This window comes from Apostichopus japonicus, chromosome 4 (genome assembly GCF_037975245.1).
Source record: "Apostichopus japonicus isolate 1M-3 chromosome 4, ASM3797524v1, whole genome shotgun sequence".
Classification (NCBI taxonomy): Eukaryota; Metazoa; Echinodermata; class Holothuroidea; order Aspidochirotida; family Stichopodidae; genus Apostichopus; species Apostichopus japonicus.
This window is the reverse complement of record NC_092564.1, coordinates 10,834,135-10,846,732: the sequence shown is the minus strand read 5'-3', so window position 1 is coordinate 10,846,732 and position 12,598 is coordinate 10,834,135. Positions and strand designations below refer to the sequence as shown.

The following is a 12,598-nucleotide window of genomic DNA, read 5'->3' as shown; positions in this document are numbered from 1 at the left end:
ACTCACTGTTATGAGTTAAAACAGTATCACTCAGTCAGGGAAGTAGGCAATCAAGCTGATGACCATAAACTTGGCAAGTGCCATCAAACTTTCAAGGCTTTCTGCTGTGTTGCACTGAAAGATACTGTTGAGAGATGTGACACCTCTCTCCACATGTAGGCTGTTGTGGCATATGTAGGAGATGTCAAATGGTTTGGTCCTTAAGATTTCTTTACTTTGCACAATACTTTGAAGAGCATATATGTCAGAATGTGGACTCTGCTGCCTCTTCTCTTAGCTGCCAGGGTTAGCATTGTGAAAATAATGCCATATGCTGGTGCCCCTGGCTTACTGATGGTGTAGGCACCTGTCCACATTCTGCATCCCTCTGTGTAATTTGCTGGGGCTGATGTATGTTTTGCCAACTTTTCATTTATGTCATCAGCCCATGCCATCCAATCTTGGTCTGAAATTGCAAAGGTGTGAGCTTTCCAGTTACATACAGTATTTCTAAATGTATATAGGCCTAAGCTTATTCTGAATGCAGCTTGGGGCTCAGTTCAGCTGATTCTTACACCACATTGTGTAGTAATATTTGCTTTTCAACTTCTGTCGCTTTTGCTCTGCTACACTGCACAGAAGTAGGCTACTCACCAGACCTACAACTTCCCTATCAAATAAGCTACATGTACTACTTAGTGAGTGTAAGTCTGTGATGGTATAAGCTCTGAGGTGATGGGTATTACTTTCACTTTTCCCCTTTGAGGTAGCTGAGAGGTTTTTCACACCCACCCACCTGCAATCATCCCATTCTTTATCATAAAGTTGAAATTTGATTTCTTCTTGAATATGAAACTTTTTCCTAATTATAACTTGCTTTAATAAACTCTTCAAACTCAACAACTTGCTTCTGTTCTTTTATGGTGAGATCATAGATGTGAGGAGTTCATAAATACTGATTTAGTTTCAGAACCAATTCTACATGTTAATCTTCTTACAAGTGTTTATTCAACATCTATGAGAAAAGGTTTCCTCATGTAAGTGAATGAGGTGTCAATGTTCCGAAAGTTTATTGAACCTTTCTGTCCAGCACATTTTTGGCATTTATATGTAAAATTCCACCTGTTTTCTGCCATACTTCCTCTGTGGGAAATGGTGTAGTGCAACCCTGCATTTCTGTATTGTAAAGAAAGAAAAAATAGATAACTAAAATCCTGGTTATCAGTACTGAAGGGCTCATTTATTAAAATTACAATTCATTATTCTTAATCGTAGTTAACCATAAACATAGATTGAAATACAGATCTTGTCTCTTACTGTTTTTATAACCAGAACTGCATGTGGATTCCTAACAACGTTAACGATCAGCTATCTGCAGTATTCTGTTCGTAAAGTGTTTGTGTAATGCGGCTGAGCAAGAGTCTTTCCAGTAAAGCTGTTGGAAAAGGGAAAACCACTAATGGAGTAAATGAAAACAATTAAATGATACCTTAAATAACTGTTGACCAGCTGATAAACATATTTATATTTTAAATGCAATTTCCCCAGATTAGTGATAGTAATATACCTACAGGGATGAGACTGAGCCAGGGAAAAAAAAATTGTTGCATAACTGGTAATAGTTCCTGAAAACTCAACATGAATTGAATATGAACCACTAAATCAAGAACTACTGGAGACTAATAATTCTTCACATCCTTGGCTAGATGAAGTAATGGTTTCTAATACAAACGGTATACTTTATCAATCCCGTTCTTGAACCATTGGCCAGAAAATTGTGTCCTTTCTGGAGAGAAGTATTGAAGGAGAACCGGACTGATGGTGTGCTATTTATAATAATCCCTCTGCCTAATACAAATACCAAAGTATTTAATTAAAAAATAGTAAATTGCACATAAAGCTCCTAAGGCGACATCTTTGCTCTAGGTAAATTTAACTCTTTTCACAACACTTAGGACGACATAGCATAAACTCACCACTTAGGGCGACAATGGTGATTTAGTGTAATTTTGTCACACTGGACGATTAAATACAATTAACTAGTTCATTAATTTCACATATACATGTCACCCTATGTGAAATTAACTCTTTCCACAACACTTAATAAATTAATAAATTGTGAAAGACATAACACCAGAGATCTACAGTCAATATGAAAAGATGCCTGTATACAGTATTTAGAACTGCTCAATGGGATCATTTCAACTCAAGCTGGATTCTAAACCTGAAAATTTCCAACGTATGAATTCTGGCCATTAAATTACATCACTAATAGTTTCAGAATTTGACTACTGTTCATTTGTCAGTTTATTGAGTTATCGTAATGACAGGCTCTTAGCATTACACTCATAAACACACATACTGCTACTTCACAAAAATGCATTGTGTTACATATTGAAACAATTTTACATATCACAAAACAGCATGGAATGAAAACAATATGACAAAAACAGGGAGTTTGCAGGAACTCACCAGGACTCACAAAAGCCTTCAAGATCTTTGCAATCTAGACACACCTCAAGGTGCCCCTGCATACTCAAGCATGACATATAGCCCTTGTTACTAGGATATATTGGAATTACTGGATATGAGTTTGCCTGACAGTGCCAAGTCTCATTGCAGGAAGTCCACTTCATCTCATTTGTTGTATGTAAGAGGAAGTACCCGGAAAGGAAAAAATAAGTTACTCATTACAACAATGTTGCATTTCTATTGCAATTTCCATTTGTTCCTTTACCCTCTGGATTATCAGGTATAAATGAAAACTTTCATTCAGCTTTTACTTAAAATTATCAGAATTACTATTAAGAGCAACAAACTTATAAATCAGATACAGACTATCATCTAAACCCAGCCTTACAAAATGTGCATCCTCATTGTATTGATGCAAGTTTATCAGTCAGATCTAACTGGTGCCATGATACCTCTTTTAAAAATGACTAATTCCCTGCAAACCTAAAGCAAATTCCCAATCAGTTTCAATGTTAAAGGTAGTCTGTATATGCCCCAAATTATAGGATGCTATAATTGCTAGAAGTTTTTAACAAGTTACTTTCATGTAGGCCCTTAGTCCAAATTGTTCTCAGACATTCTTAATGAACACACAAGATGACTGAATGTCCCTGTGAGGTAAATTTCCTCAAAAGTTGCAATAAAAACAGTTTATAGAATTTTGACCAAAGGTGACCAAATTTGAATATTTGGGCCAACATGGCATAAATTTAAATAATACATTGAAAAGTTCACTTATTTTTTGAGGGGTTGCTTTGATGCTTTTCACAGAAGGATCTATATCTCTTACTCATCTAAAAGTTTGCACTGGCTTTGGTTACAGGAAGTGCATGATGATGTATAAACTGCACCAAGGAATTCTAATGCATCCTCCTGTGCAGTTGAATCAAACTCTGGAAGAATCTGTTTCAACCTTGCGAGACAGGAGGCCCATGAAGTTCAGGTTGAAATTGCGTGGAAGAGAGCTTTGATTACTTCCATTAATTCAGAGCTATGTCCATCATAGTGTTAAATGATGCTGCAAAGAAGCTATAAAAGAAGGAAAATTTAGATTTGTAGGAAATCTACATCTGACATGGGTGGCTCATCAATATAAGTGGAAAAGTTTAGGGTTGCAGCCTTCATTTGTATCTATTTTTTTTATGATTGCTTGATGTTTCAAAGCACTTTCTTGGACGTCTGTCACTAGCTTTTGTAGCTGAAAAGTTACTCTCATCAAGTAAAATGATAAACACATCATATCTTAATAACCATTTGTTGGAATATGCTACTGGGAGAAAGGAGTAGAGGTATCATGAACTTGACAAAGAGAGTGCCCATGTTGGAAATCTAGTATATTTGGGGGATAATAAAACTTAAAACCTTCATTGTTGAAGTGAAAATTATTATATTCTGCAATAAGTGCCAATCCTTGGGATGGGGCTGGAACATCACAAAATGCCCCTTGCAATTGTGCCCATATAGGTTGGGATTTTCCCTTCTCCAGGCATAGGAGTTTGTCAAGGATATGGTCCTGGCACAGTAAAAGTCTTCCATTTTTCAACATTTCCAGGTGGGGAGGATCAAGTCACATGAAGTCTGGCACCTCCGTAGCTTGCAATCCCTGCCTTAATGAATTTATTTCTAAAGCTGCATGGGTAATGTCTTAGGTTACTTACCTTTACAGTTACAGGATTGCTTTGTTCCTGAAATAAAAACATTTAACAATATTTAATGTGACTTTTCGAGCATGGCCAGTGATTTTCCACGATCAAGAAATTCACAATAACATGGATCTATATCCATAAAATAATGAAACAGAAAACTCAATTTGAAATAGAAAAACCAGTATTCTTTGCAAGAGTTGGATATATATGCAATAACTGTGGGGCTGTATTGACCTTGATCATGTTTCTCCCTGTAAGAAGGTAACATATATTGTGAAAGAGAAATATAGAACATAGGTTGGGGTGGGAAATTGTGCAGGGGGGGGGGCAGAGGTTTGTTTGGCCCCAAATATGCCAAAAGTTCCAATACGGTCACATTTGGTCAACATTTTAAACTGTTGTCATTACCACCCTGGAGGAAATTTACCTCACTGAGACATTCAGTCATCTTGTGTGTTCATTTAGAATGTCTGAGACCAATCTGGAAATAAGAATCTCAAGGAATGTAATTTTTGAAATCTTCAGAAAAGTATGCTAAAATGTGTTGCCTATACAGACTACCTTTAATTCAAATTTCTTCTATTGGATATTTGAATCATATTCAAACTTGGGCTGCTAACCTCATCTGGTGTGTTTGTACTGATGATACTGGCTGCAAGTTCCTGAAATATAGAATAATTAAATTTATGGATTACATGCAACAGCTATATTCAACAACCTATCACAGCACAGGTCAGCAATTATTTGTGTTAGTACACTGTGGATATGTTCATATGTATATCGATTCCTTTTGTTAAAAAAATCTTTCTTGCAATAAAAAATTTAAATGCTCCGAGACATTTATTGGATATTGAATACAAATTTACATTTTTTTCTTTGTTAATTAAGGAATATGTTAATACATAGAGGTCATACCAAATTCAAGATCAGATGAAATTTAAGTCGGTCAATATCAGTCCCTATTCTAGAAATTTATGCCTCTATGAGGATTTCTGTGATGATAGGATCAATGTTGATGAAAGAATAAATGTGACTTCATGCAGTGTTTTACAACCTGTATAAAATTAATACTCCAGCCACACATGCAAAGTGCAATGTGGTTCCCAGCTACACCACTCTTTAGGGAAATGGTAATTTGATGGCTGTTCTTGCTGCAAACTCAGTCTAGACAGTGTGTTAGATTATCAACTCAACCAACTTTGGCCAAGTTCCTGATATTGTCGGCTGCAAGCCAGGAATCTCATTGGGTTGCTGCCACCACCATGAAGATTTAAGCAGTATATCATTTCTCCTATAACAACAACATTGGAATGGTAAAGCAAAATTACCGTAATGATGCTATATCGCAATTCCCTTTTGAATTAAGTAATATGTTAAGGGACATTTTCTTAATATTAGTTTGTTCAATATATGAAAAATCAACCAAGGTAAAATGCATTATGGTTTCCATGATGTAACATGAGTAATTTGTGTATGCATTTGTTTGTGTGTGGGGGGAGGGAAGGGGGTTTGCACACACTTAATAGTAATTAAGGCTCTACATATATTAGAAAAAGCTGGAAATGATGATTGAGATGCAACAAACATGGGCGAAAGTGGAAAATATCTGCCAAGAAAACGAGACGGACCATTCCTGCAGGCTATGAGGTATCATTATGTTAAGTATCAACTCAAATGGAATAAAATTCTTCCGATTCTGTGTTTATAAGGAAATTTCAGCTGAACCTTATTTTGTCACACATCTCATGAATATGCAGCAAAATAATAGCACTGAAAACATTGCATTGTGTAACCAACCTGCTCAGCACAATAAAATTTAGTCATACCACATATGGTCCACATATGGTTGGTGAGCAATTGCAGATCAGGTTTTAATGTTAAGCCCTGCCCACCCATTTCGTTGCACGATATCTGCACCAAAAGCAATAACGACCCTCCTTAGCTCGTCATTGCTGCAAGGATCACCTCAAACCAAGCTACCATTCTTCAGATTGGAGCTAACAGTTATTAATGTTAAGCCCTGCCCACTCATTTTGTTGCACAATATCTGCACCAAAAAGCAATAACGACCCTCCTTAGCTCATCATTGCTGCAAGGATCACTTCAAACCAACCTACCATTCTTCAGATTGGAGCTAACAAGAGATGTCAGCTAAAATCTATTTTGGTCCCGCCCGTTACAAACATTCAATCAGCAGAATAAACCAGAGATTAAAAATGTTGTAATGGTCAAGCAACATGTTGATACTAGTTTCATGTTAACCCCTCCCACTCATTACCATGCATGATATCTACACCAAAGAAAATAGTTACTATATGTGGTTTTACCAAGTTGATCTGGCAAGAAGCTAATTAGAAGTTGAACATTTAATTGCTGAGTTTCAAACTGACATCACATAAAATTCTCCTCTCGAAACTAAGCAAATAAAATCAAATATTTGAAAACATTTGTCTGGAAACTGGAGTTTTCTAATTAACTTATTCTTCTCTCTTTTATTGTTGGCAATTATGTTTCATTTTTTAAAGCCATTGAGTCAAAATTGATTTATTGTGTGAAGACAGCTACAGCCCTTAAGGCCCGGTCACACTACAGCGATATTTTATCGGAATACGGTCCAATTTTTCCGATTTTAGGCCGAAGAGTGAGGTTTGTAGTAGTGAATTTAATGAATGCAGTGGAATATTTGAATACCTACTCCAAATCTGAGGGGTTCTAAAACTGACTACATTCTGAAGTGGCGTCACATCGAAAAACGATAAAAATCGGAAGAGAAATCGGATAGCTATCCGATAAAAGGAAACAGAGTCAATATCAAAAGTTAGGAGAGGGCTTTTCCACATCGGAATGGCTCAACAGATAGCAAATCATGTCCTTTATCAATGTGGCTAGAAGACCCGAACGAAAAACAGGCTGTTTCGATTCCTCCGGGAAAATCGGATAGTATTCCGATAAAAAATCGGTATAGTGTGACCGAGCCTTTACCCTCACATAAGCCAGCGCAGAACTCATCAAGTTACTGATTATTGTTAAGAAAATTATGGAGGAATCATGCAAATCAACCCCCTATCCCGACCCCCCCCTCCCAAATAAAAAGACTGTAAAGGAATCTTACTTGTGTGAAATTCTTTAAGTAAAATGAATTGAATTTCTTCTTCAAAGGAAGGCCTGTGGAACTGTTAATATGTGTGTACAGCCCTTTCTCATTCACAGCCTTGACTCCATACTGCCCAAGCCAAGAGTTTTCAAGCTTCCCTCCTCTTCGGGCATCCTTTCTAGCATTCCGGACGAGAACACTTATAGAACCAACTTTGAAGCTCTGAATAAGACAAAATCCAGCATATATACGTAAACATCATAATACAATGCATATGTTGCCATTCATTTAACTACAGTGCAGTTTTCAATGCACAACATAGCATTATGTAATTACCTGTTTTGATTGCTGCCTTTAATCAAAACTCTTTTTTTGCCGTTCTTGGGCTTTGCCAATATTTTCTTTTACAAAACCTTTGATTATGTCCTGCGACTGTGACATGAGTTGAAAAACCCTCTCCTGCTGTGCATCGCTGCAGCAGGAGATTCTGGTTGGACAATGGAGTCTTCAATGTCGACTGGTAACAATGGCTCTCTGGATATATGAAGATAATTAACAATCAATTATTCACAACACTTTGTTGACTGAAGAATAAATAAATTTTTATATATTTTATTTTCACTATTAAGACCCTGGAACCATAAATCTGAGTCACATCACATATTCAAACCAGCAGAAATATAAAACAAAAGTATATTCTGTGCTGTTATAGGTCCAAATTGCATACCAGCCCAAAATATGATATATAACTGAAAATTGAATGTTCATCTTTTGTACTTGCTGTACTTACTTAGGTTTTGTAACTTAAATAGGGTTATTGGTGGTCCTCTATTAAGCAGTTTTTCCCAGGACCTGGGATGTGTCAAATGAGATTTTATCCTATAGAGGATCAGTGTAGCTATGCAGGATTTTTCCAAACTCTCTTGTCCCTGATTGCTTTTCTCTGTATATGACCTTTACAAATGTAAACCTCTATTCAGCAATGGTAGGTTTGAATTATTACAAACCTTCCAAACATCACAACGAAAGGAGAAAGACCTGTAGAACCATGTTTTGCTGTACGGTACCCCATGAGAATGGAAGACAGTGTTTCATCCCAGTCATCTTGGTTTTGATTGACAACTTTGATGAGTGACATTGGCATTTTGCAGAGTTTGGTTGAATCTTTCATCCAGCCCATTGGTCTGTGGGTGGTAGCTGAAGGATACTCTGTGGCCCACCCCTGTCATGTCAAACAGGGACTTGTTCAGAGCATTAACAAATTCTCCTCTCTGGTCTGAGATGACAATTTTCATGCACCCAAATCTAAATAAATGAAAAATTAATCAAGTTGTTAAAGAACTGGTTATGAGTAATGCAGTAAACTATTGGCATCTTCAGAGTGGCCGTGTGGTTTAATCAGGAGATTCTTTTAGCACTTCTTTCAAAACAAGTAAGTTAAGCACTGACATAACACCTGGTCTTGGATGCACTGACCGTTATCCCAATAACATTTTATTAACTTAACTAATAAAACAACTTCAAGAAATTCCTGTAACCATTTGGCTGCTTTCTGGGTCACAGGTAAAACTGAGAACAAATGCAGGTCTGCATAACTAACTTCAAAAATATGTTATGTAAAGTAATAACAAAGTAGATGGATATATACCTGGCCATGGTTTCAAACAGAAAGTTTGCAACGGTTTATGCTGTTTTGTCTCTTACAGCAACAGCCTCTGGCCATTTTGAAAAATAGTCACATAGGGTTATGATGTACTTATTTCCATTGATGGTCTCTGCAAGGGGTCCAATCATATCCACACCCACCTAAAAAAAAAGAAGGAAAATAGCATTCAGAACCATACACAATCATACCAACTGATGTTCAAGTGATTTATGTCTGAGTTTTGTAGACAATATACTGCTATTAAGGATTTCCAATCATTCTGATATATACTTATTGAAAGTTAACAAAAGATTAATCGATGACTGAATGTGCTAAAAGCAGGTATTCTTACACTGCTAATAAGGTGCGTACAATCAACAATTCTTGTACAGAACAGAATGCTGTATCAAAGTTTGCAAATACTTTTGATACTGGACAGTGAAGCTTTTTTAATTTCAATGATTTAAATTGCATGATTTTGGCTTTTCTTGATTTAAAAGTATTACTGCTCACACTTTTCAGCACAAAGCTCGGTGGCTGTTTATTGCTCCCGTTAGTCTAAACTCTTTGATCTTTTCCGTATCGATCTTCTTAGATTCAATGTTGAATTTTCAGGGCACAGTGCTGACGAACAATATTTTCCAATGATACTGTACTCTTCATCGGTATCCAGCTCAGGAGAAGTCATCTTGTAATATCAGATCGGGCTAAGTAAGTTAACGGTCTCAACTCCTAATGCTTAACCGAAGGACAGAACAGTGCGTGCAAATATGCAACTACTAAGAATTTTGTGTGCCTGCGCGTTACACATTGAAATGTATTGCTTAGTATAATAACAAGCATGGCCTGTGTTTAATAAATTTATGTCTTGTTGATCACTTTTCTTTGTTTCGAACTTGGAACCTATTAAGAGTTTATATATCTTTTTTAGTAAGGTTATGAATTAATAACATGTTTGTCTACTCATTATTATTGCCTTTAAATGAACAACATATGTTTGATTAATGGTGGAGTGGCACCACCATTAACAAAAGAACAACTTTTAGAAAATTTATAGATTGTCACACTATTCTACCATCTGGAATATAATTTCCAGAATAGTTTTAAGGTCTGGTCAATTCTAATTCATGAATTGCAGATATTAATTATATTTTTTTCATTTAGAATAGAAGTTCTGTACTGTAATTTGAAAATTTGCTACCTTTGGCAACCGTGAAATGTGAACAGACCCAATTTCGAGGACGCTGATGTCAAACTCAAAGGTATAACAAACTTTCGTAAAATTTTGAGACTTGCAGTGAGAGTTGTACAGTAAACCACGAGAGTTGGCAGGCATGCAAAACCCTAGCAATATAGTCTTCGACTTAAACAATTTTTGCTAATGTACTGAGTCTAGTCTAAGTCTTAACCCTATCGTTTCAATCTTCAGCCAGTGGCAGTAGGCCAAATTGTATAGGCCTAATGGAGTTTTTGGCTGAAACTGTAACTGTGTAAGGCCTAGCTAATTTAGAACTAGCCTTATGGCTGATAAGTCTGTTAACAAATCTTCAATCAAAGCGTTGTTGCATAGCATGCTAGGTGCTTACCCTAGGAGTATCTTAGGCTAAGACATTACCATCTTCCATATACTTATTGCAATACCAACTGACTCGACCTGTTGTTGGCCTAAAAAGGGGATATTGAATATCTACCCCATTTGGTAATGCTAGGCATACTTAATGCTTCTCTGCACAAATTCATGATTAAACACACAGAGTATTATTTCAGTGGTCAAGCCAAACATGTCCTCAAGCACAGGAAAGTAGTGCTGGCCATTAGATTTAGAGCACTTATGCTTACAATCATACATGTTGACTGGTGAATTAATTAGGTGCGCTCAAGGATGAATCCTAGTGGCAGTATTTGGGGCAGTTTATCAAGTAACAAATTCTTAATGCTCGAGTGAATTTGAGAAGGACTGTTTATCTATAGACAGTCTTGGCCTTCATGCATAGCATTAGACCTAGGCCCTAGTAATATGTATTGCTATGCCCATAGTAGTATAGTCAGTACTGCGAAGTTCGGCATACTGCGAAGTTCGGGCACCCCTAAGAAATACACGATTTCACCATGAAAACCTTCAGGAAGAGCCAAATTTCACCAAAATGTACGAAGCTACAGTTATTTACTCTCCAAAATGACCCGTGTGCAAGAAATTACTTTCATATTTGTCAATAAAATGACGAAGATCTATGAAGTCTGTTATAATTACTGAAAGAGCAACTGCGCCACCAATTTTATCACCAGCGCCACACTGTGGGTTGCGTGTCCGAACTTCGCAATACTCTAGCAAAGAAATACCAGTTCCACAATCACGAAGAATCTTCTTGGAAAACAACGTGAAAACAGTTTGCAGGAAAGAAAGTTTGGCCGTGTATCGTGCTATAACACAATTCTCCCACCATATGAAGTATATTTTCTGGTGATTTAGACCAGAAGATTTAGTTTTGGGGTGTTTTAAGTCTTAAGTGTCCGAACTTCGAAGTCACCATGCTACTAGTAGTAGGCTACTTCTTATGGCCATATTCAACTTCAATTCCTATGATTGAGATACACAGCTAATTGTCTGCATATAGGTCCATTAGGCCTAACTCAGCCCAGCTACAGTCAGACTTTATAATCTTGGTTACATTGGTTGCACTGGTATAACTACTGTAGGTCTAGGCTAGGCTTGTTATAACTCAGTCGTATAACTCAGTCGTAGGCCTAGACATAGGAAGCCATAGGCCTATGCTTGTTTGCTTTGATCTCAAATAAGTAGTAAGCCAAGCCTAAAATGGAACTAAGCAGGAAATCCTGGACTTTATGACCAAAACATGCCGATCTACTCTTACTGTCGTAATACTAGTTGTTGAAGCCTAGCCTAGTACCGATTAGTTTTAGTGCCTATGGCCCTATGCCTATCCCCACCTCAAACAGCTTGGTAGGCCTCTAGACCGTCATGCAGTTGAAATTTTGTCTCCCAAATCTTTCGTCTTTGTAGAAACGAACTCCATCTCCATTTCGGTGGCTACATCAGGCCGCACAGCAAGGCAAGATGTTTTCTTTAAAACAATACAAAACCATTGTTAGCCTATGCACGTTATATACAAAATATGTGTTTGTAAAATTGTATGGCAGTGTCGTCTGCACATATCAAAAAAGTTTTTTGATTTAGGGTGGCATACTCCTATTAGAGTCGATATCCATCCGCCCGATTGTTATTCTATCTCGGGAAATGTTCCAAAAAGCATCAGGAGGACATCTTTTTTGACCCGTTATCAATCTTGATTTTTTTTTTTTTTTTTTTTGTGGCTTGCATGTTGAAGAGCATGAATGACTAGAATGTCTTTACATATGTTATGTTTCTTGCTTGTCATCTTAATTGTTTATTTTAAAAACGTATGAAAACAGAAATTAAGTAATGATTTGTTCGTGTCGCTACAAAGTGCAGACAGTACAGTACGGTAATGAAACGTGATACCTTGTTATATTTTAGCTGGACCTAAGATGTCCATCGCTGTATTGTCTGTACACTGTGTTGTAGGTATTGACCGCAGCTGTATGCACTGACTGTACACTAGTGTCTAATTACCGATGGTAGCAAGCTGTGTGTGTGTATTTTCTGGGATCGGTGGTGGTGTCTAACACTTTTGTTACCTCTCATTCGAAATTAGGTCAGGTTACCTGCATTATACGTTTCTT

At 36.9% G+C, this 12,598-nt stretch overlaps 1 protein-coding gene and 1 long non-coding RNA gene across 41 annotated transcripts in view; one reads left to right on the top strand and one right to left on the bottom strand.

Moving 5' to 3' along the window:
• LOC139966420 (uncharacterized) overlaps window positions 1-12,066 on the bottom strand; it is a 49,826-nt gene extending 37,760 nt beyond the window's left edge. For 7 of the 37 annotated variants that reach the window (XR_011792623.1, XR_011792615.1, XR_011792628.1 and 4 more), the window contains exons 1-10: window positions 11,825-12,062; window positions 8,879-9,036; window positions 8,238-8,535; window positions 7,567-7,764; window positions 7,249-7,452; window positions 4,698-4,798; window positions 4,149-4,175; window positions 2,452-3,519; window positions 1,297-1,414; window positions 978-1,155 (exon numbers count right to left, since the gene is read on the bottom strand). This is a non-coding gene — a long non-coding RNA (uncharacterized lncRNA). Of the gene's footprint in view, window positions 1-6; window positions 853-977; window positions 1,156-1,296; window positions 1,415-2,451; window positions 3,520-4,148; window positions 4,176-4,697; window positions 4,799-7,248; window positions 7,453-7,566; window positions 7,765-8,237; window positions 8,536-8,878; window positions 9,037-11,824 lie in introns of those variants that run through there. The other 30 variants (XR_011792605.1, XR_011792614.1, XR_011792610.1 and 27 more) reach the window with 13 other exon arrangements.
• The window catches only part of LOC139966417 (uncharacterized), a 386,420-nt gene that overhangs the window by 75,685 nt on the left and 298,137 nt on the right, over window positions 1-12,598 (top strand). The window lies entirely within an intron of this gene.